The sequence below is a fragment of the Carcharodon carcharias genome, chromosome 15, assembly GCF_017639515.1.
Source record: "Carcharodon carcharias isolate sCarCar2 chromosome 15, sCarCar2.pri, whole genome shotgun sequence".
Lineage (NCBI taxonomy): Eukaryota > Metazoa > Chordata > Chondrichthyes > Lamniformes > Lamnidae > Carcharodon > Carcharodon carcharias.
Window position 1 is genome coordinate 115,119,422 of NC_054481.1, and position 24,924 is coordinate 115,144,345.

Genomic DNA, 24,924 nt, shown 5'->3' on the forward strand with positions numbered 1-24,924 from the left:
CGTGGTGTGGTTGTAGGGACAAGCAAGCAGTAATAGGAGCAGATAATCAAAAGATGTCACAGACAAAGGAACAAAGAGGCAAACTGGAGAAACAGCACCTCATTTTCCGACTAGGCACCTTACAGCCCTCTGGACTGAATATTGAATTCAACAACTTTAGATCTTGAACTCCCTCCTCCATCCCCACCCCTTTTCCGTTTCTTCCCCCTTTTTGTTTTTTCCAATAATTTATATAGATTTTTCTTTTCCCACCTATTTCCATTATTTTTAAATCTTGTATGCCCTGCTAGTCTTTCCACCCCACCCCCACTAGAGCTGTACCTTGAATACCCTGCCATCCATTCTTGATTAGCACATTCGTTTAGATAATATCACCACCTTCAACACCTCTTTGTTCCTTTGTCTGTGACATCTTTTGATTATCTGCTCCTATCACTGCTTGCTTGTCCCTACAACATCCCCCCCCACCTTAAACCAGCTTATATTTCACCCCTCTCCTTATATTCACTTAGTTCTGTTGAAGGGTCATGAGGACTCGAAACCGCCGATGCTGCTAGACCTACTGAGTTTTTCCAGGTAATTCTGTTTTTGTTTTCAATATCAGATTGTTTGTTTCAACTGCCTTCTGATGAGTTATCTTAATTGCACTGAAGTTCATTTTTAAATGTCATATATTGGTGTCCATCTTTGATGAAAACTAGAGTGCAATTGAACCATCACGAAGAGAATATTACTTCATTGTGTACAATGTTATGTCAGTTATATCTCCCATATATATTCTATCAAATGATAAAACAATTGTAATGTCCTTTACTCTGACATTCATATAAGGTCAATTTTAAATGTAACCACTAATATCACTCCATATATAATCCCCCAGCCAACATCAGTAAATAGATTAGCTGCTGCTGTTGTTACCTTGCTGCGTGCAAATTGGCTGCCACATTTTTTATATTACAACAGTGATAACGCTTCAAAATCACTTTTGGCTGTAAAGTCCAGTGTTCATGAAAGGCACTATATAAATGCAAATTGTTTTTCTCTTCTTTCAGACTGTCCCAGGAACTGTAAACAAACTATATTCTCATTGCCTTTCCAAGTCATTGTTAGCTCCTTGTTTCTTCAGTGTTTTTCTCTCTTTAAGAAACCTAAAGGACCAGAGCCACAGAGCAGGATTTCACCAAAACAGAGGGAAAGAGAAGACAAGGTAAATTAGGGAGCAAAGATTAGATGACACCAAGTCTGGATTTCAAGATCCTGAAGATTGTAGAAGGACAAAAAACTAAGGAAGTTGTGTAGCCCTGTTTTGAATGGGAAGAAATGAGTTGGAGTAAGAGATGGTGCATATGAGGGTTAGTGTTCATCACAGCAAGGTTGCAGCAAAGAATTAGATAGTGTATTGGCATTGCAGGAGGAACAAGAGGGGGAAGCTTTGTAGAAAAATTATTGCAATTGGTAAAATAGGGAGGTATAGTGTGTGCTTGTGGACACCAACTTTCTGCACAGGAAACAGCAAAAACATAGGAGTGAATGAGACAAATGGACTGGGTTCAGTTTTGCCACAGTGGTGTCTGGGGGAGAGTACCTGCTAATTACTGTCCAAGGCCCACACTTGAGGAAAGAGTGCAACCTCATCTCTTTTTGCAAGCAGGGTGGGACCACTGAGACTCACATTTTGGATGGGCAGCTTGCCCAAGCTAATCGAGACCAAGAAAACCTTGTTGGCCAATGGGGTGTGGAAAATGGTGATGGATCATATAGCATTCACTGCATGGTGTGCCTTTAGCTTGGCAACATACATATTCTACCATGTTGCAAATCCTCCTGGATTTGTTTAGGTTCACGGCCTCAGTGTCCCAAATCAAGCGAACACTCGTTTGTTGTTCATCCATGGGTCTGTTCCCAGTGGCCACCTTCTGAAGCCTGTTCTCTGTCAGAGTTTAGAGAAGGACAAAAATAAACAAGAGACGCCATTCAGAGAACAGAAGGCAGCTTTGCGGATATTCAAACATATTCTGAATGTGTGCTTGTGTTGCTCATTGAGACTGACAGTTAACCTGAATGGAATTGCTGATCAGGCTGCACAGCAGGGAACTCTGATGTCTCTGGAATAGCAGATGACTGTCCTCAAAAATTTGGCCAGAAATATTCCTGTGAAGTCTTTCTGGTTTCCAGGAAAGGATTTATCTTTGTTTCGTCGATTTCTGCCATTTTACCTGCTTTGCCATTTCCTTTCACCATTCCTGACTGGACACCCTATCTTCCTCGGTGCCACTCTATAAACAAACTAGGACAGTGCAGGATATCAGTGCACTCTATTGGAAATTTACAGTTGAAGATTTCTGCATCTGTGGTGCTGACATCCAGGTTCCAGAGGTAGTGGCTCAGCCTCAAGTAGCTCGCCCAATTCTTCAAACCTGAGCCCTCAAAGCAAATGTTGGCAAGATTTAACCGACTAGGATAACTGAGCTAGATTCTGTCCCCACCTGATGTCTACACAAGTGCAATGCTTCCACTTGTAATAGAATCAAAAGTTATAGGGGCCATAAATACAAAATAGTTACTCAATAAACCCACTAAGGAAATAAGACAAAATTTCTATATTTAGAGAGTAGTTGGAGTGTGGGACTCACCACAAGAGAAAATGGTTGAGACAATTAGCTCAGATGCTTTCAAAAGGAAACTAGACAAGCGCAAGAGAGAAAATGGAATGGAAATATATGCTGAAGGGTTGAGATGAGGCAGATGAATGGGATGGGATGAGACTTCCCTGGAGCATAAACACCAGCATAAATTATTTGGACCAAAGGGCCTGTTTTGTTGCTGTATATATTCTCTGTAGGAGTGTTGGCTCATGTGCACATGGAACCAGTTGCAACCTTGCTTTAGGCCAGGTCAACAATTAAATCTGGCACCTCATTGGGCAAATCTACTATCCAATGTGGCACTGAGTCACACAGACAAGAAAGAAGCTAAGTGTAGTCCCAGATTGAACTGTGTCAGCCTTAGCTCACAAACATATTTTGTATGGAAAGAGCTTTACAGCAAACCTGTGAGATCCCTTTCTATACATCTAAAAAACAGATACACAAATCACTAAAAATAGATATTAACTATGAGGCAATGGTGGAATAGTGGTAATGTCACTGAGCTAGTAATTCAGAGACCCTGGCTTATTTTTGTGGGGAGACAGTGCAATGGTGGTAATGTCAATGTCACTGGACTAGTAATGTAGACGTCCAGGCTAATGCTCTGGAGACATGGGTTCAAATCCCACCACAGCAGTTAATGGAATTTTAGACAATATGTGCAAGGCAGAGGGACCTGGATGTACATGTGCATAAGCCATTGAAGGTGGTAGGACAGGTTAAGAGCATTATTGATAAAGCATACAGTATCTTAGCCTTTATTAAAACTGACATAGAGTTAAAGAGCAAGGAGATTATGTTGAACTTGTGTAAGACACTAGTTCGGACTCAGCTGGAGTATTGTGTCCAGTTCTGGATGCTGCATTTTCGGAAGGATGTGAAAGCATTGGAGAGAGTTCAGAAAAGATTCACGAGCATTGTTCCAGGGTTGAGTAACTTCCGTTATGAAGCCTGTTTTCCTTGGAGAAAAGAAGGCTGAGAGGAGATTTGATAGAGGTATTCAAAATCATGAGGAGTCTGGACAGAGTAGATAGGGAGAAACTGTTCCCACTCGTGAAAGGATTAAGAACGAGAGGGCACAGATTTGAAGCAATTGGCAAAAGAAGCAGAAGTGATATGAGAAAAACTTTTTCATGCAGCGAGTGGTTAAGGCCTGGAATGCACTGCTTGGGAGTGTGGTGGAGGCAGAATAATAGAATTATTGTAATTAATTAATCATATATTTATGTTTAATCTTTTAAATCAGCCAGGGCCGTGATTCATGAAAGGCAAACAAGGTAACAAGTCTGGGCCTTGTAAATTGCAATTAGGAGCAGCTCGGACTTATGTCTATTAGGGAAGCAAAGATGGATTTTACGGGTTAATTGAAGGTGACAGGTGCATTAATTTACCGAGTCACCCTAAGTGGACACTTAACCCAAAGTCATGAAAACACATCACGCCATTGCACTTCCCAACCAACTCCAAATTCAGTCAACATCTAGTTTTAAAACCGACGGAATCTTCAGTTGTCAAGCCCAGTATTTTTGTGGGGAGACGTTCAGGTATTTTAGACTGAAATAACTTACGACACCTTGATCTCTTCCTGACTGCAATGCATCTTTCCATCTTTCTCAAGACCCCATTATTATGAAATCCCTCATCTTTTCTTTATCTGTTCATGGGATGTGAGCGTTGATGGCAAGGGCAGCATTTTTGCCCATTCCTCATTGCCCTTGAGAAGGTGCTGGTGAGCCACCTTATTGAATTGCTGCAATCCATGTGGATTTAAACCCAATGGGATGAAGGATTGGAGATATTTCCAAGTCAGGCTGCTTTTGATTTGGAGGGGAAATTGCTGATGATGGTGTTCCCACGCACAAACTGCCCTCAGGCATCCTTTTAAAAATCCAAACTTGGTGTCATCCAAACAATGCTTTTAATTTATCTTTCTGTTCCCAGGCTGTCTCTTAGTGGCAGCTTGATGACTGAGAGATAGCTGTGTGTGCCTAGCTATCATCCTTCATAACATTTAACATTAGGAGGGAAATTGAAAAACTTGTTGAGATTAATCAAAAGGAGACAGGCTTGTTGGACTTAAGAGCCTGTTCCACTTCCTACCAATTCTATTGTGATGATTCACCTTTAAGTACAATTTTGGTGCAGTTACTGATTGACAGACTCACAAACTGTAAACAAAAGAGACTAACATATCTCAGACTGGGAACTAAATCACAAAAAACAATAACAAACTTGTCTCTATCCTCACAGATGAACAACTCAGGAGGTTTTGCTATCTGCTTCTTTGACTGGGACACATAAGTTAGATTAATAGCAAGTTGTACTATGCATTGTGTTGACTGTATATAACAGTCAAAGGATGAACAATCAACTACAGCACAGATATGTTCATGGAAATTGGATAGCCTTGAGGCTAGCTTTGGTGTGAGACTATGTGATAACTTGTTTAGGAAGCTCTGAGAGGCCAAGGCAATGATGATTCATTAAATTATTGAAGAGCAGAGCTACAGAGTTATGCAGCTTGGGCAACAGCAACAATTTGCATTGCCATGAGGCTATGCCCCTTTATTTTGAAAATATGATTTTTCAACTTTCAACTGACTGGAGATTTTGCAATTTAAACTGAGACAGAGCAAGCTGCTTAAAAATGCAAGGCCACATTGCGAGGTGAAGGTACGAAACAAATAAATCACCCTCTGGGGAGTGTGAAGAGAAAGACATTTCCTACAATCTACACACCCATTGAAACTGTCTAAGGAAGAGACATTAACAGTGCAAAGTAATGGATATTGAAACAATAGTTGCTTCAGACAGACACACCCAAAACCTCTTGGAAATACACAATAGGTGAAGTATTTCAAGGCAAGGCTGCCCAGCCACTAGAGAGAGATTGCAGGTGATACAGAGGTGTCAAGAAAGTTTTCATCAGAGGAAACAGGCTGAGAGCTGCTCGTTCTTTCCCTTGCTCTCTTTTGAAATAAGAGTGTCGCCTGGTTCAAAAAGCCAACTCCACCAAAAACCTACCAGCGAACTGAGATCTCGTAATAATTGCAAGCCTTCTACATTTGACCACACTCAAGAAACCTGCTAACCCAAATTGGCCACAGTGTTTAAAATTTACACCACAAGGACAATCAAAGGAAACTTAACCATATATTCTTTTACCTTTTTTATTGAATTCTAACTACCCTTATTTTTGATACCTGTGTGTTTGGGCCTGAATATCTGCACGAGAGCCGAATGCTTGATGTCATGTTTTTATTATTTTTCTCAGGTTTAGTGGTTAATAAATTTGCCGTTTCTTTCACTAAAGAAATTGGCTCCTTATTACTCACGGCTTAAATAGTTAAATACATTCTGTTTTGGAAAAGTCATATCCTCGTGAAAAGACCTAAACCTTTGTTGTGACCAAATGAGGAGGTTGAATAGAGGGAAGCCAGCTCACCCCTTCTCACCCGGATGTAACAACATTTACATAGTGCGTTTAATGTAATAAAACGTCCCAAGCTGCTTCATAGGTTTGAAAACAAAATTTGACACTGAGTCAGGTATGGAAGTATTAGGACAGATGGCCAAAAGCTTAGCCTAAGGAGGCAAGTTTTCAGGTGCATCTTAAAAGAGTAGATCTTGAGGTAGAGAGACTGAGAGATCTAGGATGGTATCCCAGAGCTTGGGGCCTAGGCAGCTGAAGGCACAGTTGCCATGGTTGAGCAGAGGAAATCAGTGATGTGCAAGAGGCCAGAATTGGAGCAATGCAGAGGTCTTGGTGAACTGTAGGGCTGGTATATATGACACAGATAGAAAGGAGAGACACCAAGGAGAGATTTAAATACAAGGTTGAGAATTTTAAATTTGAAACATTGCTGGGCTGAGAGTTAATGAAGGCCTGTGAGCACAGGCATCATGGGTAAGAGGGACCTGATGTGAGTCAGGATACTAGCAGTAGTTTGACGATCCCAAGTTTACAGGCGGTGTGAGTGAGAGACGGGTCAGGATGGTCTAGAGGCAGCAGAAGCATGTTTGAGGATTTCAGCACCTGATGAGCTGAAGCCGGGACAGACAATGTCAATGGGTGTCTTGGTAGTGGAGCTGATATGGGGTCAAAAGCTCAAGATCACATAGGACGCCGAAGTTGCGAGTGGTCTGGTTCGGCCTCAGACAGTGGCCAGGGACTGGTACAACAGGAAAACCAGCCTGAAAACCCAATCATGAATTAGGCCCAAACTTTCAATGTAGTACTATAACTTGAGAGTTAACAGCAGCTTCTTTAACCTTAGAAAGTACCAATGTAAGGGCATTAGGGTAGGAAATAGCAAAGCAAGAGGGTGCATCTTTCTTAAGGACATGGTGAAGAGGAGCAGATTTCTAGAGAGAAGGTGAGCTGAGATCAAGAGAGGTTGAAGAGACAAGCCTGTGTTCAATGATGCACACGTTGAAGGCAATAAGCGGGATTCCGTAAGGGAGTTCTGATGGGTTTTTTCTCACATTTAACCAATCTCTTTCCTAACTCCACTGAGTCTCCCATTCCTCACACAAGCTTTTGAACACAAGCTCAGTGTCATAGGAACAGGAGAAGTTCAGTCAGCCCCGCGAGCCTGTTCGGCCATTTTATTAGATCATGGTTGAGCTATATCTCGACTATGTTTACTGTACCTGCCCTTGCTCCGTATACCCTGATACCCTTATACAATCACTAGTTCCTGATTTATTTTGCCTTTCATACTTTTCAACTTTAGGTGCCCTGTACTATGATCCTCCTCCATTAGTATCTAGGTTTAAAAAAGAGAGTTGGTTGAGCAGGAGTGTGTAGGACTCTGATTTTTGCCTACAGTTGTGTACTCTAAGTTCAGTTTCGATTCTATTCAGTGCGCATTTGAATGTTGTAAGTTCACATTCCTTGCAAGCATAAATTGCTTTATAGTGATCAGAAGCAGTGTCCCAAATCATTTTTTCTCTTCTTAGCCTAGTTTATCTTGAGGGAGATAGTAGAAAGAGACTGAAGTGAGTGGTAGAGCTCCTTTCACCATCTCAGATGAGACCTGCTAACTGTGGAAAGACCAGTGATCAAACCCGGGACCTTACTGTCTCACTCAGCTCCTCACTGAGCTTTCAACTTACTTTCTGAAGACTGCTCAGTGCTTTGACACAATCAGCTCCTGGTGACGCATCCGACCAATGTGTCTCCAGCTCAGTATTTCTGATTGTCTTGTTCATTGAAGCATTTCTGAATCAATTTGATGAGCTGCACTCAATGTGTGTTATTTCCCTCCCCTGATAATATGCTACACAAAGACTGACCACTCCTTCACTACCTCCCAAAGTGTGACCTCAGTGTCAGCCAGATTTTCAGTTGGGGAGATGTGATGGGGATGTGGAGTAAAATGCTGCTGTAATAGTCAACCTTGCTCTCACCTGTTGAGCAGACATGTTTACACTAGGATTCACTGGACAGCAATCAGGAGCAGGAACCAGTGCTGATTTACTTCCTTCCCCATTGCCTGAGGCATTGAGGTCAATTGCATAGACTCGGAGTTGGTTGTTCATAGCACAGCAATTCCACCAATGCGGCAACATTTGAGAGTATGGAACTTAATTTTAAGAGTGAGCACTGGTCATAATATTGCCAGCAATGCATGTCCGAGCTTTGTGTCAGAGCTGGCAGTGGCCAAGGTTCCCAACCGATGGAGTGAATTTATAGAATGTGGCTCTCTGGACCATCAGGGATGAGAGCTCTGGTATGTGAATGTGAAGCTGACATCCAGTGGTGTAATCAGGTCTCCCAGCCTCCATGAACCTCAACCTCTTCAGTGGGCCATCGTGGGAGGATGTGAAGAGGCAGGCTAACCTGATTGTCCACATAGATTGGCAACAGAAAAAAACCCAGAGCACAATCTACTGATAAGCAGTGGGATAAATACAGCTAGACATGGATGAGACAGAAGAAATGGGTCACCTGAGGATACGCCCACAGATTGAGTGAATTTCATTCCTAATGTTGGGATTCAGATAAAGTGATATCCAGTGTTAGAAATGTGCGAGTACAGGTGTAACTACCTGTAACAAAATGTTGATGCGGAAATATGGGGTGTGTAACATTTATAGCAAATTTGATATAATACTTGTGTCATGCCCAGTAGAGGCATGTCCTACCCATGAACTGTAATCAGTTTGGAATATTCTGGAACTAACTTTTCTTTTAAAAATGGACATTAAAAAGCTGCAGAAGATGGTTGCTGAGAGTCATCTGATTTGATCTGTGGATTCCAACTGCCACACTGTCTCTTAAGGACAAAAGAACATCTTCCACACTAAAAGGTGTTAATACTCATCTCTGGAAACTATTCAAAACGTGTTTCCTGACTTGAATGGGTAGGTGAATTTATGCACACAAAGACTCAGGCTGTGGCAAATTAACTAAAGTCCAACACCATTTTTGGAAGGGAGCTGTGAAAGACCATGTGGTAAGGCAGCCATGTTGGTCACCCTTTTAAAAAACAGGCTTTAAGTATTATCTGCAGAAAACAGAACAACAATTGCAGAGTCAGCAGCAGCAGAAAGAGCAGCAACATCTGCACCTTTAAAAACTGGAGACTGCAACAACTTAAAGTCTCCAAGCCTGTTCCTTTTCAAATCCACCAGTACAGAAAACTAAACTCCTCGTAATAAGATTACAAGTAACTAACTTTGTGACCTGCTGAAAATCCACCTCTTTGAAGAAATCCTGCAACAATTCTGATTTACGACTCCAGTGAATCCACCTTAACCACCCTTCAGGGGTGAAAATGCCTTCTCTACCAGGCCTGCAATGAATGCTTTTTTTCAACATGAACCAATCACTTAAAATTACGAATTTTTTTTGTTTATAACTTGTAAAAGTGCACTACTCTCTTTAAATGTATTTTTCCTTGAGTGAGTATGTGTGGTGAGTAAGTACCATAGCATTAGATTTTCAGGGTAAATGCATGAATAAATAAACCTCTTTATTCAAACTCACAAAAAGCTTGTTACTTGTTTTTCAAATTGACCACACACACCTTCCTTTTCAGGCACACTGATTATGAACAGTAAGAGAATGGAACAAGGCATCAGTAGCTCTCTCTCTGTAACACTAGACCATTTCCTCTGCAGTTGTACATGAGGGAGTGAAGTCCAAGAGACGTTTTCAGAGGAAGAGAGGTTAGAAGAAGGGAATAATTCAACCAGGATGCACAGATAGAATTCAATCCCCATTTTAAATATATGATTCTATCCTTAGTTTTATTTTCCCTTAATAATTCTAATATCAACAATTGCAGTGGAAATTGCTTATAAAAGTGTGTCATGCTGTAATGCCACCATTCCACACTGTGGTAGTGAAGTGCCCTCACTGGCAGAAGGGCACAATTACAGTGTGTCAAGTTTACATAGGAAATTACCTTTGTACATGTGGGCATAGGAATTTCTAATGGAAAAGGTTGAGAGGAACCTGGCTGGCCATTACTTTTTATATGCATAGATATAGGCCTGGATTTTCCAGCCCTGCCCGCCACCAGGATCTTCCAGTCCTGCTGAGAGGCAGTGGACTTTTGGCTGGCCCGCCGCATTCCCTGCGGTGGAACCTGCTGCGGAGCGGCCGGAGAACCTCAACCACAGAGATAGTGGTAGGACTCATCTGTGCTATTGTGCGGCAGGTGTGGTAATTGGCTTTAACTATTCCATTATTCCAGTGCCTCTTGTGTTAAATGTCACCCACTGTGGTTGATTTTCACTTTCCTAAATCGTAATCATTGCCCGATCGTGCTGATGCATCTCTTGCCTAAGTTGTCCTCAAGCAATTCATACTGTTTCTTCACCAAAGTATTTGTAATGAATAAAAGAAATATTTTTTTTTCTGTCTCAGTCCAGTGAAATGAAGCTGCTACAAAAATGTCCTCAAGGTAAAACATACCTCACTGCAAATGGACAACAATGAAGACATTTACTGAGAGGAAATGTTTTACGCAGATTGATATTGTGACAGCTGATAGCAGAGCTGAGAGTCATTTTTTTAGAGTAAACTTATTTTAAATTCATACCAGGAGCTTGCAGCCAAAATTTAGTAGCAGATGGGACTCTGGGTATAATGAGACAGACTGGTAGGTGGTTGGATGTCAGTGCGCTAGGTTCCTGACTCCTATCTGCAGAGAGCAAATAACTTGATGTGAGGGCCCCTCTGATTTGTAGAAGGGGCAAAACTCTTGGAAGCAAAGACTGATTGTGCTGTATTGTGTTCGCCTGCTGTTAGAGTTAAAGGATTTTACCGCTGGCAGTTCTGCTCTAGTACGAATTTGATTAATGAAGATGACTGGAATTACTGATGTCGTTCAATGACTTTGGTCGACAAGACATAAAGCTAATCTGTTGTTTGACTGGTTCTTTTTTAGTGAAAACAAAGATGCAAAGCTCTTGATGGTGACAAGTCTAAACCCTCCTGTTCTACCCCCTTTCAGTGCGTGAAGCTCATCGTTGGTTAGTCTGACTCCTCAATCGGGTGCTCCCGGTGCACAGAGGAACTCACAGGAAAGGCAAAGCTGCAATTTGTCTTAGATGGATGTGGGCCTAATGGTTTCCCTGTCAGCAATCTCTGCAGGTACTCCTCACCAGGAGCAGCCACAGTTGGGAAATCAGCCCCCTTTTGTCGTCTTTGCAAATTTTAGACCGTCCTTTACCTCTTGTCTTTTGAGAGCATTGACCCTTTGCTGGATTCCTGTTCTGCGGGTTGGGTTGATGGGGAGTGGAAGCAAGTGAATGGTGCTGTTGCTGTCTGCCACCTTACCCAGATTGTTATAAAAACATTAAAAATTTACAGCACAAAAAGAGACCATTTGAATCATCATGTCTTTGCCAGCCTAAAAAGAGCTACCCAGTTTAATCCCACCTCCTATTTTCTTTGTCTGTAGCCCTGTAGACTTTGGCACTTCAGGTGCATATCCAAGTAATTTTTAAATGTGCTGAGGGTTTCTGCCTCTGCCATCCTTTCAGGCAGTGAGTTCCACACCCCCCACCACCCTCTGCGAGAAAATATTTTTCCTCAAATCCACTCTCAACCTTCTGTCAATTACTTTAAAACTATGCCCCTGGTTACTGACTTCTTTACTAACAGAAATACATCCTTCTTATCCACTCTGTCTAGGCCCCTCACAACTGACACGCCTCAATTCAAACTCCTCTCAGCCTTCTCTATTCCAAAAAAACATTCCTAGTCTATCCAATCTTTCCTCATGGCTAAAATTCTCCATTCCTGGCAATATCCTTGCAAATCTTCTCTTGTACCCTCTCCAATGCGATCACATCCTTCCTGCAATACAGTGATCAGAACTGTAAGCAGTGTACACATATCTCTTTGAGAGGCAGCAACTTATTGACCAAGAAGGGAATCACATCTGAGCTCAGCCATGCCCACATCTGTTGCTTATACATGCGTACTTTCAAGCAGGGATCACCACGACGCCAAACTCTGGGTGATGTTTTCTTTTCTTAATATGGGGTAAATTGTAGTAACTTTATAACCACCCTTCTAAAATCAACGAACCAAGCACAGACTGGGAATTGAGCCAGAGACCTTCCTGTTCTGTGTTGTATATTGTATGTCTGTTCAGTAAGTCTCAAGAAGAGGTTCTGAGTCTTGCATGATTTAACATTAACTGTTTATTGATAACACAACTATGTACATATAAAACAGGGTAAAATCCAAGCTATGACCTAATTCCATGCTTGTTTCTACACAGGTCCCTGTCCAGTCCACAACTGACTCTAGCTTTAGTCATGTGTCTCCTTACATAACACACCGGGCGGTACCATTTCCCAGTACCACATTAACCCTTGCTATGCCAGATACCACAGGATCACAATTGCTACAGTGTAGAAGGAGGCCATTCAGCCCATTGTGTCTGCTCTGGCCCTCTGAGCATTTTAACTTAGTGCCAATCTCCTGCCTTTTCCCTGTAACCCTGCACATTGTTTCTATTTAGATAATCATCCAGTGCCCTCTTAAATGCCTCAATTAAACCTGCCTCCACCAGATTTCCAGGCAGTGCATTCCAAACCCTAACTACTAGCTGTATGAAAAAGTTTTTTCTCACCTCGCGTTTGCTTCTTTTGCAAAACACTTTAAAACTGTGCCCTCTGGTCCTCGATCTGTTTATGAGCGGGAACAGTTTCTCCCTATCTACTCTATCCAGACTCCTCATGATTTTGAAAACTTCTAACAAGTCTCCCCTCAGCCTTCTCCTGTCCAAGGAAAACAGACCCAACTTCTCCAATCTTTCCTTATAACTGAAGTGTCTCATCCCTGGAACCACTCTCATAAACCTCTTCCATACTCTCTCTAATGCGTTCACATCCTTCCTGTGGCGTTGGGCCCAGAACTGTACACAACACTGCAGCTGAGGTGTAACCAGCGTCTTAAATAAGTTCATCATAACCTCTCTGCTCTTGTATTTTATGCCCCTATTAATGCAGCCTAGAATACTGTAGGCAGAATTTTCCCACCGTTGGGGGGAAGTTGATGGGCGAGTGCATGTGGGTGCACTTCTGATCGGCAACCCTGATCGGAGGCATGGCGCCATTTTTCATAGGCGGGCCAATTAAGGCCCGCTCAGCGTGACATCTGCAGGGAAGTGCTATGTGCTCCCTGTGCAGGTGGGGGGGGAATGCCTAAAATCGAGAGTGCACTCATCTCTCTGAGGCTAAGTGCTGCCTCAGGGGGATCGCCTCTACTTTCAACAATATTAAAAATAGAAAAAAAAATTCCCTTACATGTCCCGTCAGGTGACAGTGTCACATGAGTTGGGAATGTTCATAATTTCCATAACAACTTTATTAAAATTTAAAAAACCCTACATGAAACCTCATCCCACTGGTGGATGAGGTTTCATGTTTTTTCTAGTTGCCGCCGGGGCTCCTGGCCTGTCCACCAACCTTAAGGTTGGACGGGCAGGTCCTTTAATTGCTCAGTTGGCCATTGACAGGTTGGCGGGCGCGCGGCTGATTTTGCTGCACTCCCACCTTCCTGAAAATTTAAATTGGGCGCGGTGATGTCAGGAGTTCCCCCCGACATCACCGTGCGTTACTTACCAGCTCACAACAGTAAAATCCTAACCTGTATGTTTAAGGAACAACTCTCTCTCCCTATCCTGCCACCTTTAATGACTTGTGTACATTTACACCCAGGTGTCTCTGCTCCTGCACACCCTTTAGAATAATATCCTTTACTTTATACTGTCTCTCCATGTTCTTTGTACCAAAGTGTATCACCTCACACTTCTCTGCATTGAACTTCATCTGCCACCTATCTGCCCATTCCACCATTGAGTCAATGTCCTTTTGACTCACTGTCCTCCTCCCAGTTTACAATTCTCCCAAGTTTTGTGAAATTGTCCCCTGCACACCAAGATCTAGATCATTTATATATATCAGGAAGAGCAAGGGTCCCAATACCAACCCCTGGGGAACTGCACTACAAATCTCCTTCCAGCCCAAAAAATACCCATTAATCATTACTCCCTGTTTCCTATCCCTCAGCCAATTTTGTATCCATGATGCTACTGCCCCTTTGATTCCATGACCTATAACTTTTCTCACAAATCGAGTGGCACTGTATCGAATACCTTTTGGAAGTCTATATACACCACATCCACAGCCTTGATCTCATCAACCATATTGGTTACCTCTTCAAAAAACTCCGGCAAGTTAGTTAAACACAATTTTCCATTAACAAATGCATGACTCTGTCGAATCAATCCACATTTTTCCATGTGACTATTAATTCTATCCTGAATAATTGTTTCTAGAGGTTTCCCTGCCACCAAAGTTAAACTGACTGGTCTGTAATTGCAGGGAAGATCTTTACAACCTTTTTTGAACAAGGGCGTAATGTTTGCAATTCTCCAGCTCTCCAGCACCTCACCCGAATCCAGGGAACATATGAAAGATTATTGCCAGTGCTTCTGCAATTTCCACTCTCACTTACTTTAATATTCTAGGATACATCTCATTCAGTCCTGGTGCCTTATCAGCTTTAAGTAATGACAGTCTATCCAATACCTCCCCCTTATCAATTTTAAGCCCTTCTAGTGGCTGAGTTTCCTTCTCTGTCACCATGGCCTGGGCAGCATCTGCCTTGTACTTAAAGACTGATGCAAAGTATTCATTTAACACCTCAACCATGCCTCTTGCCTCTACATGTAAATCCCCTTTTTGGTCCCTAATCAGCCCTACTCCTTTTACCACCTTTTTACTATTGTTGTGCTTATAGAATGCTTTGGGATTTCCTTTTATGTTAGCTGCCAGTCTTTTTTCATAAACCCTCTTTGCTTCCTGTATTTGCTTTTCCACATCCCCTCTGAACCTTCTGTATTCAGCTTGATTCTCAATTGTATTTGCTATCTGACACCTGTTGTAAGCACACTTTTTCTTCTTTAACTTAATTTCTATCTCCTTTGTCATCCAGGGAGCTCTGGATTTGTTTGTCCTACCCTTCCCTTTTGAGGAAACACACCTTGACTGTGCCCAAACCATCTCCTCTTTGAAGATAGCCCATTGTTCAGCTACTGTTTTTCCCGCCAACCTGTGGTTCCAGTCTATCCAGCCCAGCTCCATTCTTGCCCCATTGAAGTCTGCTCTCTGCCAGTTGATTATTTTTACTCTGGATTAACCAATGTCATTTTCCACCGTCATCTTAAACCTTATGATACAATGATCACTGTCCCCTAAATGTTTTCCCGCTGTCACTTGATATTAAACCTCCCACAAGTCTTTGCCAACATATTTACATTACAATCTTGTTACCCCTCCTCCTCTGCTCAAATCTCTGATTTTATAAATTCAAACGGTCTGGAAGCTTGACAATTCTTCCAATCTCATTATGATCACATTTGGAGGAGTGGTCGGCTATGTTGAAATGAGCAGCCTTTGTTGATTCAGAGTTTGATTTGTAGTCAGTGTTTTTGGTGCTTGGTTTTCTTTTGATACACTTTTTGCGCTCCTTGGAGTTGGACTTTTATTTATTCTTTAATGAAATGTGGGTGTCACAGCATTTGGTGACAATCCCTAATTGTCCTTGAACTTGTCCTAGGCCACTTTGGAGGGCATTTAAGAGTCAGCCACGTTGCTGTGGTCTGGAGTCACATGTAGACCAGGCTAGGTAAGGATGGCAAATTTCCTTTCCTAAAGGACCTTAGTGAACCAGATGTTTTTTTTTAATGACAATCAATGATAGTTTCATGGTCACCATTACCGAGACGAACTTTATATTCCAGATTATTTTTATTAATTGAATTTAAATTCCACCAGCTGCCATGGTGGGATTTGAACCCATGTACCCAGAGCATTTGCCTGGGCCTCTGGATTACTAGTCCAGTGACACTAGTACTAGTCCACCATCTCCCCCTTCTCTTTTTCAACTCCCCATCTTCTCTGCTCGGTGACCACTAGCTTGTCCCGTTCTATCTGGAGAGAGTGTTCACTCTGTTCATCTGTGGTACGTACCTGATTGTTCTTCATCTGTGTGGTCTGCCATGATCTTTGTGGGAGTTGAAGGTGTCTCTCCCTGTCGTTTGGATGGTCCTCATCATTGGGCTTACCTCACAGTTTGGCTTTTATCACAACACTGTGTTCTTCCGTGTGTTTCTGTGCCTCATTGAGGTGTGTTCTGGCGAGTTGATGGTTGCTAATTCCCTGCTCCAGCATCGTCTTGCAGCTTTGCATGTTGGCTGGAGGTTGCAGTGTCTATGTCGTGGTGTTTATAGGTAGTGCGACAGCAACCGTCGGAACCTGGGGGTTGGGGCTCATTCTTCTGTTGTTGGTCATTTTCCTGTATGCCTTCCACTCAAGGTACAGTGGTAATTATCTGTAGGTTTGGCTGGTTTAATCAAAGAGGAGTTTCTGTGGCTTGCAGTGAAATTGGACAAACTGGTATTGTGAATCACAGAAACACAGAATTTTAATGGCACAGAAGGAGGCCATCTAACCCATTGTGCCTGCACTGGCTCTCCAAATGAGCATTATAACCTAGTGCCATCGCCCTGTCTTTTCCCCACACCTTTGCATGTTGTTTCTATTCAAATAATCATCTAATGCCCTCTTGAATGCCTCGACTGAACCTGCCTCCACCACAAATCCAGACAGTGCATTCCAGACCCAAACCATTCGTTGTGTGAAAAAGATTTTTCTCATGTCACATTTGTTTCTTTTGCAAATCATTTTAAATCTGTGCCGTCTCGTTCTTGATCCTTTTACACTTGGGAACAGCTTCTTCTTTTCTACTCTGTCCAGCCCCCTCATGATTTTGAACATCTCTATCAAATCACCTCTTAGCCTTCTTCTCTCCAAGGAGAACAGTCCCAACCTCTCCAATTTAACTTTGTACCTGAAGTTTCTCATCCCTGGAACCATTCTTGTAAACCTCTTCTGCACTCTCTCCAAGTGTTCACATCCTTCCTATAATGTGGCGCCCAGAACTGTACACAATATTTCAGCTGAGGTCTAATGAGTGTCTTATATAATTTCAGCATAACCTCCCTGCTCTTGTGCCCTGTGCCCCTACCAATAAGAGTTAAGAGTGAAGACAATTCCCAGTCGAGAATCTCTTTACTGGTGGGCCTCTCAGCAACTTACAGTTCTGTGTGGTTGATGACGGAGGTTGCCTTGATGTCTTCTAACATTCTAAGTTGGATAAGGGCATTTCCGCTCAGGAGCGAATATGATAGATTTTGGATAACGTACATGATTTTGAATATCTGCTTGTCACCATGCCTTAGTAGTTCTAGGATCATGCCTGTGACCTGAAGCTGGATTTCTCCAGGCCTGTAAAGTCGTGTGTCTGTCATTAGTAGCCAGAGGGCTGTGAGCCACAGTTCCTTATCCAAGAAGACTGTAACACTGGCTCCCGTGTCCAATTTGAAGTTGGTGAAGTGACCGTTTACGAAGATGTCCACATTCTCAAAAGAGAATCCAGGATCCTAGACCTCACCCAAGAAGCATGCTTGGGTCTCTCCCTGGAGTGGTACCTCAATCTCACGGGTTGTCTTGGGACCCTCCGCCCGTCTGGGTGTCTTGGCTTTGCATAGCTTTCTGAAGTGTCCCAGGTGGTTGCAATTGAAATACTGCACTGAGATTGCCTGACATTGATCTCGTCTGTAGGGATGTTTGGCTCCACAGTGCTGACATGGTCTTCCACCCTCTTGTGTTCTATTTGCATATTGCCTTCCTTGACCTGTAGTCTCTCTGCCTTTCTGTTGTTTCATTAGCTAGACAGTTGGGGTTGCTCTGTACCATGGCTTACTTTCACCCGTAAAATAGATTGGTACAATTGGCGGATTTCAGTCTGCCTGACTATTTGGATGGCAATTTCTAGAGTCAGATCTTTCTTGGCCTGTAACATGTCTGAAAGGACATTGTCAGCCACTCTGACTATAATTCTGTCCCTTGTGAGTTCTGACTTAAGGTCACTCTAGTTACAGCCTTCAGCCAATCTATATAATTCATTTATAAAAGAGTCAACTGGTTCTTCAGGCTGTTGGACACGTTTGTTGAATTTCACGCTCTCTAAAATGTTGTTGCTCCTTAGATTAAAATATGTATTGAATAATTTTAGAAATTCATCAAGTTTATCTGAGGATTTGTTTATTCCTTGCCTCACAATAATATCATTAGCTATTGGATCTACTGAATAAAGTAGTGTATTCACTTGTTCAGTTTCTGTCCTTTAATCTAATCCTGAAGCTATCATTTATTTTAAGAATTTTTTTCCACTAAAGTTGTGTTTGGTTTGGCCCTTAGATCAGTCTAAATTGGTCTGGTAATGTTGATTTGTTGTCCATGGTTGCTTTAAAGTTCAGGGAAGTACAGCTTTAAATGCTGTACAGGTTTTAAGGATGGTGCCTCAGTAACTGTTTCTTCAATGGGTCTTCCTGCTGTTTGTCATGTTTTGGCAGGCTCCCATGGCAAAGGCGGTCTGACCTCTTTGTCTTTAGTTTTGAGCAGTAATTTACTCAATCAACTATTCTGGGCCTTCCCTACAATATCAGAAAATTTTCGAGCATTGTACAAACGATTCCTGGCTTTGCCTGTGGTTTTTAAACCTTCTACATCTTTTCTTCTTACAATAAGCACAGCCGTCACGTGGTATGGCGCTGGCTGTGAATCCAGGCTGGCCACGGTGCTTTCGAAAACAGGCTGCTGTGATATTTTTAACAGCATGGAAGCTTTTTAAATTCATCCTGGCTTAGAACTGAATTTTTTGCTCACCCCTGCTCGGTCCGTTGACTCTGCACTCTGTGAGCATTCACAGTGAACCTCCATGAGATCTTCTGGAGTCCTTAGCAGGACAATGGAGTTTTTCTTCTGCCTTTCTGCTTCCAATTCTGCAATGGAGCTTCTTTCAGACAATCTTCCTCTGTCCTCTGTCTTCATTTCAGGTGCTTTCAGTCAGGTCAGAATGCTGCTCCTTTAATTTTCCAGCTTTTCAATTCTGCGCCAGGTTCACTGGGGTTCTGGGTTTTTTCATTAGCTGCCACCATATTGTATGTTGTATGTCTGTTCAGCAGGTCTCGCAAAGAGGTTCTGAGTCTTGCTGGTTTAACATTAATTGTTTACTGATAAATAACTATGTGCATATATTGTTACAGCCGGCCCCCAGGTCAGATGGCCCAATTTGTTAACTTCCTGAATGGGACCCCAATTTTGCTATGCTCCTGGGTAAGGAGGAATGAGTTGGCTCACCTTCTTTATTCAACCCCCTTAGTTGGTCACAAAAAGGTTAATTTAAAAGGGATCCCTTCCACCATGGACACCTGTTCCCAGTCCAAATGTATTTATTTTTTAGCAGGAGCCAATTTAACCAGGATTTCTTGAGTCAAAGAAAGAGCAATCCTATTAGTTACTAAAACCCATGAAAACTAATAAAAATGCAACGCACATACACACAAATGAGAAATGAGAAATTAAGAGTCCAAATAAAATTTTTAACATATACAAATCAGTCTTAGGCTTGTCCATGAAGCGTGGATGGTGGTACGTTGCGGTTGTTAAGTTGGGTGCTTCCAGTAGAGCTGACTTTGGCGGTTTCGCAGTTGGTTTGGAGACACTTAGTTCTGCTGGGTGGCTGAAAGGCTGCCCTGTTTCCTTTAGATTGTGACTTCTGCTGAGCTTTGCCTCCAGCAACAGAGAGAGAGAGAGAGATCATTTTGCATTCAAGCTGCAAGGAAGGTGACTCTTGTTCCTCTGCTTGCTCTCACACACACACACACACCAGCCCCTCAGCTTTTAACTGACTTTTCCCTGTGTATTCTAGGATTGGAAATATTCATCTTGCATTCATATCAGAATTATTTATATATTATGAGATATACATCAACAGGAGATGGATTTTTGGGTGACTGCTGAGGTGTGCAAGTATTTTGTCTCCGACTGCTTGAAGAAGGCCCTTTCAGATGTGACATTCCATGTTCTATCAGGATGGGTCTGTCACAATAATCCACATAGGAATTTTCCAGAAATTGGTCACTTTACATTATCAGCTATCTTTTGCTCAGTGTCTTTACTTGCATTTCTTTAAAAAAAAACACAGTTCTTCGTTAAAAAGTTGAAATTGCCTGAGGTAATTGGTAGCGTTAGTCTGCTGTCATAACAATAGCCAGAGTAAGGCCCAAGTTGTGAGCTAACTCCATGCTTCTACACAGGTCTCTTGTCGAGTCCACAATTGACTCTAGTCTCAGGTCATGTGTCTTTTTACATCACATTGTGGGCGGTAGTTTCCAGTCCCACATTAGCCCTTGCTATGCCAGATACCCTTATACTACATTCTGTGGTATAACCTCCATGAAATTAGGTTGGTTCTTAGAACACATAATAAGCCATTCAGTCTAACAGATTCACACTGGTGCTCCACACAAATCTCCTCATCTCAACCTATCAGCATATCCTTTTGTTCCTTTCTTACTCAAGCATTTATATAGCTTCCCCCTAAATGCACCTATTTACAACTCCAACTGCTCACTGGAGAAACTTGCTGAGTCATTGAGCGGCAATAATATGATACAAAAGCAAAATACTGTGGGTGGGAGAAATTTGAAATAAAAACACAAAATACTGGAAATATTCAGCAGGTCTGGCAGTATTGGTGGAATGAGGAACAGAGTTAACATTTCAGGTTGATGCCCTTTCTGATTATCTAAAACATTAACGCTGTTTCCCTCACTACAGATGCTGCCTGACCTGCTGATTATTTCTAGCATTTTCTGTTTTTATTGGCTTAATATGATGTTTGAGCATATACACTTTTTAAAGGAAGCATAGATCCAACTTATGATCCTCAAAACGTGTTCAATCATTTATGAACTGGTAGTTGTGGTGTGAATGAGTACATATATTTTAATCTCATGCATTTTTATATATTCATCTAGTGGATTTTCTGGGCTGGGGCAGGGTGGAGATTACAGGATGAAAAATGTTGGTGCTGTAGATTGTATGACTTGACGAGATAAAGGTGCTGTATGCCAGAACACAGCCATTTAGAGTAGTAAGGCCTGAGGTGTGATTCCTAGCCTCTGGTGTATTTGCTGATCCCAAGCAGAGCAACAATAGGGATATTGCAATTGACCTTGAATCAGAGAGGAGAAAGTTGGCAATGAATTCCCGCTTCAAATAGCTATTAGACCTAGGAGTGGACCAGCTTTCGACTCCAGTCAGCAGACCCACTTTGGGGCATTTGTGGACAGTTTTCCTTTTAATTGCTCTCCTCTGCACTGTCTGGTGTGGGTGAAGGTGACTATCTCACTGTGACTTTTCCTTCCCTCTCAATGTAGGGAGACAGCTCAACAAGATTACAAGCTGAGACCAGGGATGTGAGGCATCCAGGGCCTGGGCTCTGCCTGACAACATGGCCTGGAGCCACAGCACCCTCATGTGTTCAAGATCTGGAACTTTTGAATATGGGGCTTTTAACAAGGGAGCTGTAAGCTATCAGAAATTTTATAGAGGTGGGCACTTGACTTAACAAGGCATTAAAACAAATCAACAATTGCCTAATAACTTTACTGTGAGTAATTAGCACATATTTAATTAAAAAGAAGCTGTTACAACAATCTAATAATTAATTGACAATATTTTAATGAAATAGGTAAGCCAGTTTTAAATGTCAGGCGAGCGTTTGCAGTGTGTTACTTTGCCATGCAGGGAGTCACAGAATCACAGAATTGTTACAATGCAGAAGGAGGCCATTCAGCCCATCATGTTTGCACTGGCTCTCTGAATAAGCATTTCACCTAGTGCCATTCTCCTGCCTTCTCCCGTAACCCTACAGATTGTTTCTTTTCAAATAATCATCTAATTTCCTCTTGAATGCCTTGATTGAACCTGCCTCCACCACACTCTCAAGCACTGCATTCCAGATCCTAACCACTAGCTGTGTGAAAAAATAAAAGCAAAATACTGCTGATGCTGGAAATCTGAAATAAAAACAGAAAATGCTGGAAAAACTCAGCAGGTCTGGCAGCATCTGTGCAGAGAGATACATAGTTAACATTTCGAGTGGGTATGACTCTTCTTCAGAGCTGTATGAAAATGTTTTATATAAATGTTTTTTCTCATATCACTTTTGCTTCTTCTGCCGATTACTTTAAATCTCTGCCCTCTTGTTCTTGATCCTTTCACAAATGGGAACAGATCCTCCCTATTTACTCTGTCCAGACCCCTCATGATTTTGAATACGTCATTCAAACCTCCTGTGAGCCTTCTTTTCTCCAAGGAAAAGAGTCCCAGCTTCTCCAATCTTACTTTATAACTGAAGTTCCTCATCCCTGGAATCATTCTCATAAACCTCTTTTGCACCCTCCCCAATGCCTTCACATCCTTCCTAAAATGTAGCACCCAGAACTTTATGCAATACTGCAGCTGAGGTCTTATACAAGTTCAACATAACCTCCTTGTTCTTTTAACCTATGCCCCTATTAATAAAGCTTATGATACTGTATGCTTTATTAACTGCTCTCTCAACCTGTCCTGCCATCTTTAATGATTTATGCACATATACACCCAGGTCCCTCTGCTCCAGAGTAGTACCCTTAATTTTATATCATGTTCTTCCTACCAAAATGTACCACCTCACATTCTCCACTTTGAACTTCATCTGCCACCTAACCTAAAAAAAAATGTTTTTCTCCTCTCCTGTTGGGAAGGTGCTGACTCTTATGGGGTCCAGTTTCCATGGATGCAGGGCTGTCTTCCTTTACCCCCCCCCAAGCAACCATTCTTTATTTGCGACCCTTGACAATGAGTTTATGAAGACTGTTTCGATGCTATTCTGGCCAACCTCCCATCTTGCATTCTCTGTAAACTTGAGCTTATCGAAAACTCTGATGCCACTTGCGCTATGTCCTTTTCACCCAGTGCCCCTGTGCTCGCTGATCGACGCTGGCTCCCAGTCTGGCAACATCTTAATTTTGAAATTCTTATCCTAATTTTCAAATCCTTACATGGTCTCATCCAATCCCTATCTCTGTAACCTCCTCCGGCCCTACAACTGCTCCAAGATCTCTGCATTTGTCACCCTGCCATTAACGGCCGTGCCTTCAGCTATCAGGCCCCTAGCTCTGGTGCTCTCTCTACAAAGCTCTGTGTCATTCTCTCCCCCTTTACGATGCTCCTTAAACCCACTTCATCTACCAATGTCCTTATATCCCCTTATGTGGCTCAGTAGTAGCTTTTGTTTGATCATCTTCCCTATTTGGCACCTCAGGCCATTTTACTACATTAAAGGTACTATATAAATGCAAGTTGTTGATGATGGGAGGAAGTTTCATCACCAAGACCCATCCTGCACTGATCAAATGCCCGTTGATACAACCTCCTTTGAAAGGGAAATGAAACAGATATCAGGTGCAAGAACTGTGACTGATTGTCCAGAGCCTTATCGAGGATTACTGAGGCCAATTATGCAACTCTTACAGCTGCCCTGGGTGCAATTAGCTAACTCAGCACCTTCCCTTGAAACTTCAGTACCTTTCCTTTATTCACTGAGCCAACCGGATAGCTTATAGAACAATGCTAAGCTTTGTTGCTGCATATGTATAACTTCTCCTGCGTGAAGCTCATTGCTTTGCCCAGGACCCTGAACCATTCTCAATGAGGTTTCCGGAAAGTGGCAGAAAAGTAAATTAGCACTTCTCAAACCATACAAAGGTACTATCATTTTGTTTTTAATGGCCACTTGGACCTTTAGAGAAGCATTTAGTATCTAAATGTTCTGTGTTCTGCAATCCCTGTCTTGAAAATATTGTCTCTTGCACAGGTGCTGGTCAGTGGCAGCTGGAGTCCTGTAGGACCTTTTCCCAATTGGAAGTTGTCATGTGTGAGGTTAGACAGTAAGGGGGCAATGTTAACCTAAACCACTGGGCTGGAGGCTCAGAGGATCGAGTGGAACCTTAATTTAGAAATAAAATCAGACGTGGTATAAAACTCTTTTTACACCCAGTCCTCTTAGGCTTCGGATGGGGAGCAGAGAAAGAGGGAGGTGGGGATATCCCCTAAGTTTCAGCTTTGGGGTAAGCTGTAGTGTTCTGTTTATATCATGCAATAAACCCCCTGGGCGTTATTTAGTAGAGGTGATGGGGGCATCTCAGCAACCGCCCCCCAGCACCTCTTTTAGTGAAGGCCCACCATATTAAGTGCCATTCAGGCACTTAACTGGACAGTGGTGGGCGTTCCCCAGGATCAAGGATGGCATCAAGCTTTATTGAATGGCAGCGCCACTGGAGAGGCAATGGCTGTTGTTGGTATTATACCCACTGAGGCCTCGTATCATGGATGGACTCAACCACAAGTAAGTGATTTTTAAAAATTCATTCATGGGATGTGGGCTTCACTGGACCCACATTGGGGTGGAGCCAGGAAGGTGGCAGGGTCTCTACCCTGATTAAATGACCCCACCACCAAGCTCACCACGGGGAAGGGCATTAAATTCCACCCCCTTTTTCTAGGGTAAACCACTATTATATAATATCATGCTTTGTTTCACTGGGTTAAGTATTTTGTATTTTTTTTCTGTAAAATCCAGGTGAATAGCTAATAGCTTTTATACAGAGCAGCACCATGGTGAAAGGAGTAGGAGAGAAAGCAAGGTATGTGAGGAAGTAGCAATTAGGTAGTGACAGGTTTGTGTTTTGAAAGCTTGTTGGACAAAGGGAAGAGTGAGGAAGGTAAGCACTGTTAAATATTAGTTCAGCTCAGTTGGTAGCCCTGTTGTCTCTTAGCCAGAAGG

The 24,924-nt window shown here is 42.4% G+C and overlaps 1 protein-coding gene and 1 long non-coding RNA gene across 3 annotated transcripts in view; one reads left to right on the top strand and one right to left on the bottom strand.

Annotated features, from left to right (window-relative positions):
- The window catches only part of camta1a (calmodulin binding transcription activator 1a), a 1,037,373-nt gene that overhangs the window by 716,378 nt on the left and 296,071 nt on the right, over window positions 1-24,924 (top strand). The window lies entirely within an intron of this gene.
- LOC121288165 overlaps window positions 1-24,924 on the bottom strand; it is a 43,685-nt gene that overhangs the window by 7,142 nt on the left and 11,619 nt on the right. Inside the window, exon 3 of one of the 2 annotated variants that reach the window (XR_005945320.1) lies at window positions 19,622-19,820. The exons of the other annotated variant lie outside the window; for it this stretch is intronic. This is a non-coding gene — a long non-coding RNA (uncharacterized LOC121288165). Of the gene's footprint in view, window positions 1-19,621; window positions 19,821-24,924 lie in introns of those variants that run through there. 2 annotated transcript variants of the gene reach the window in all.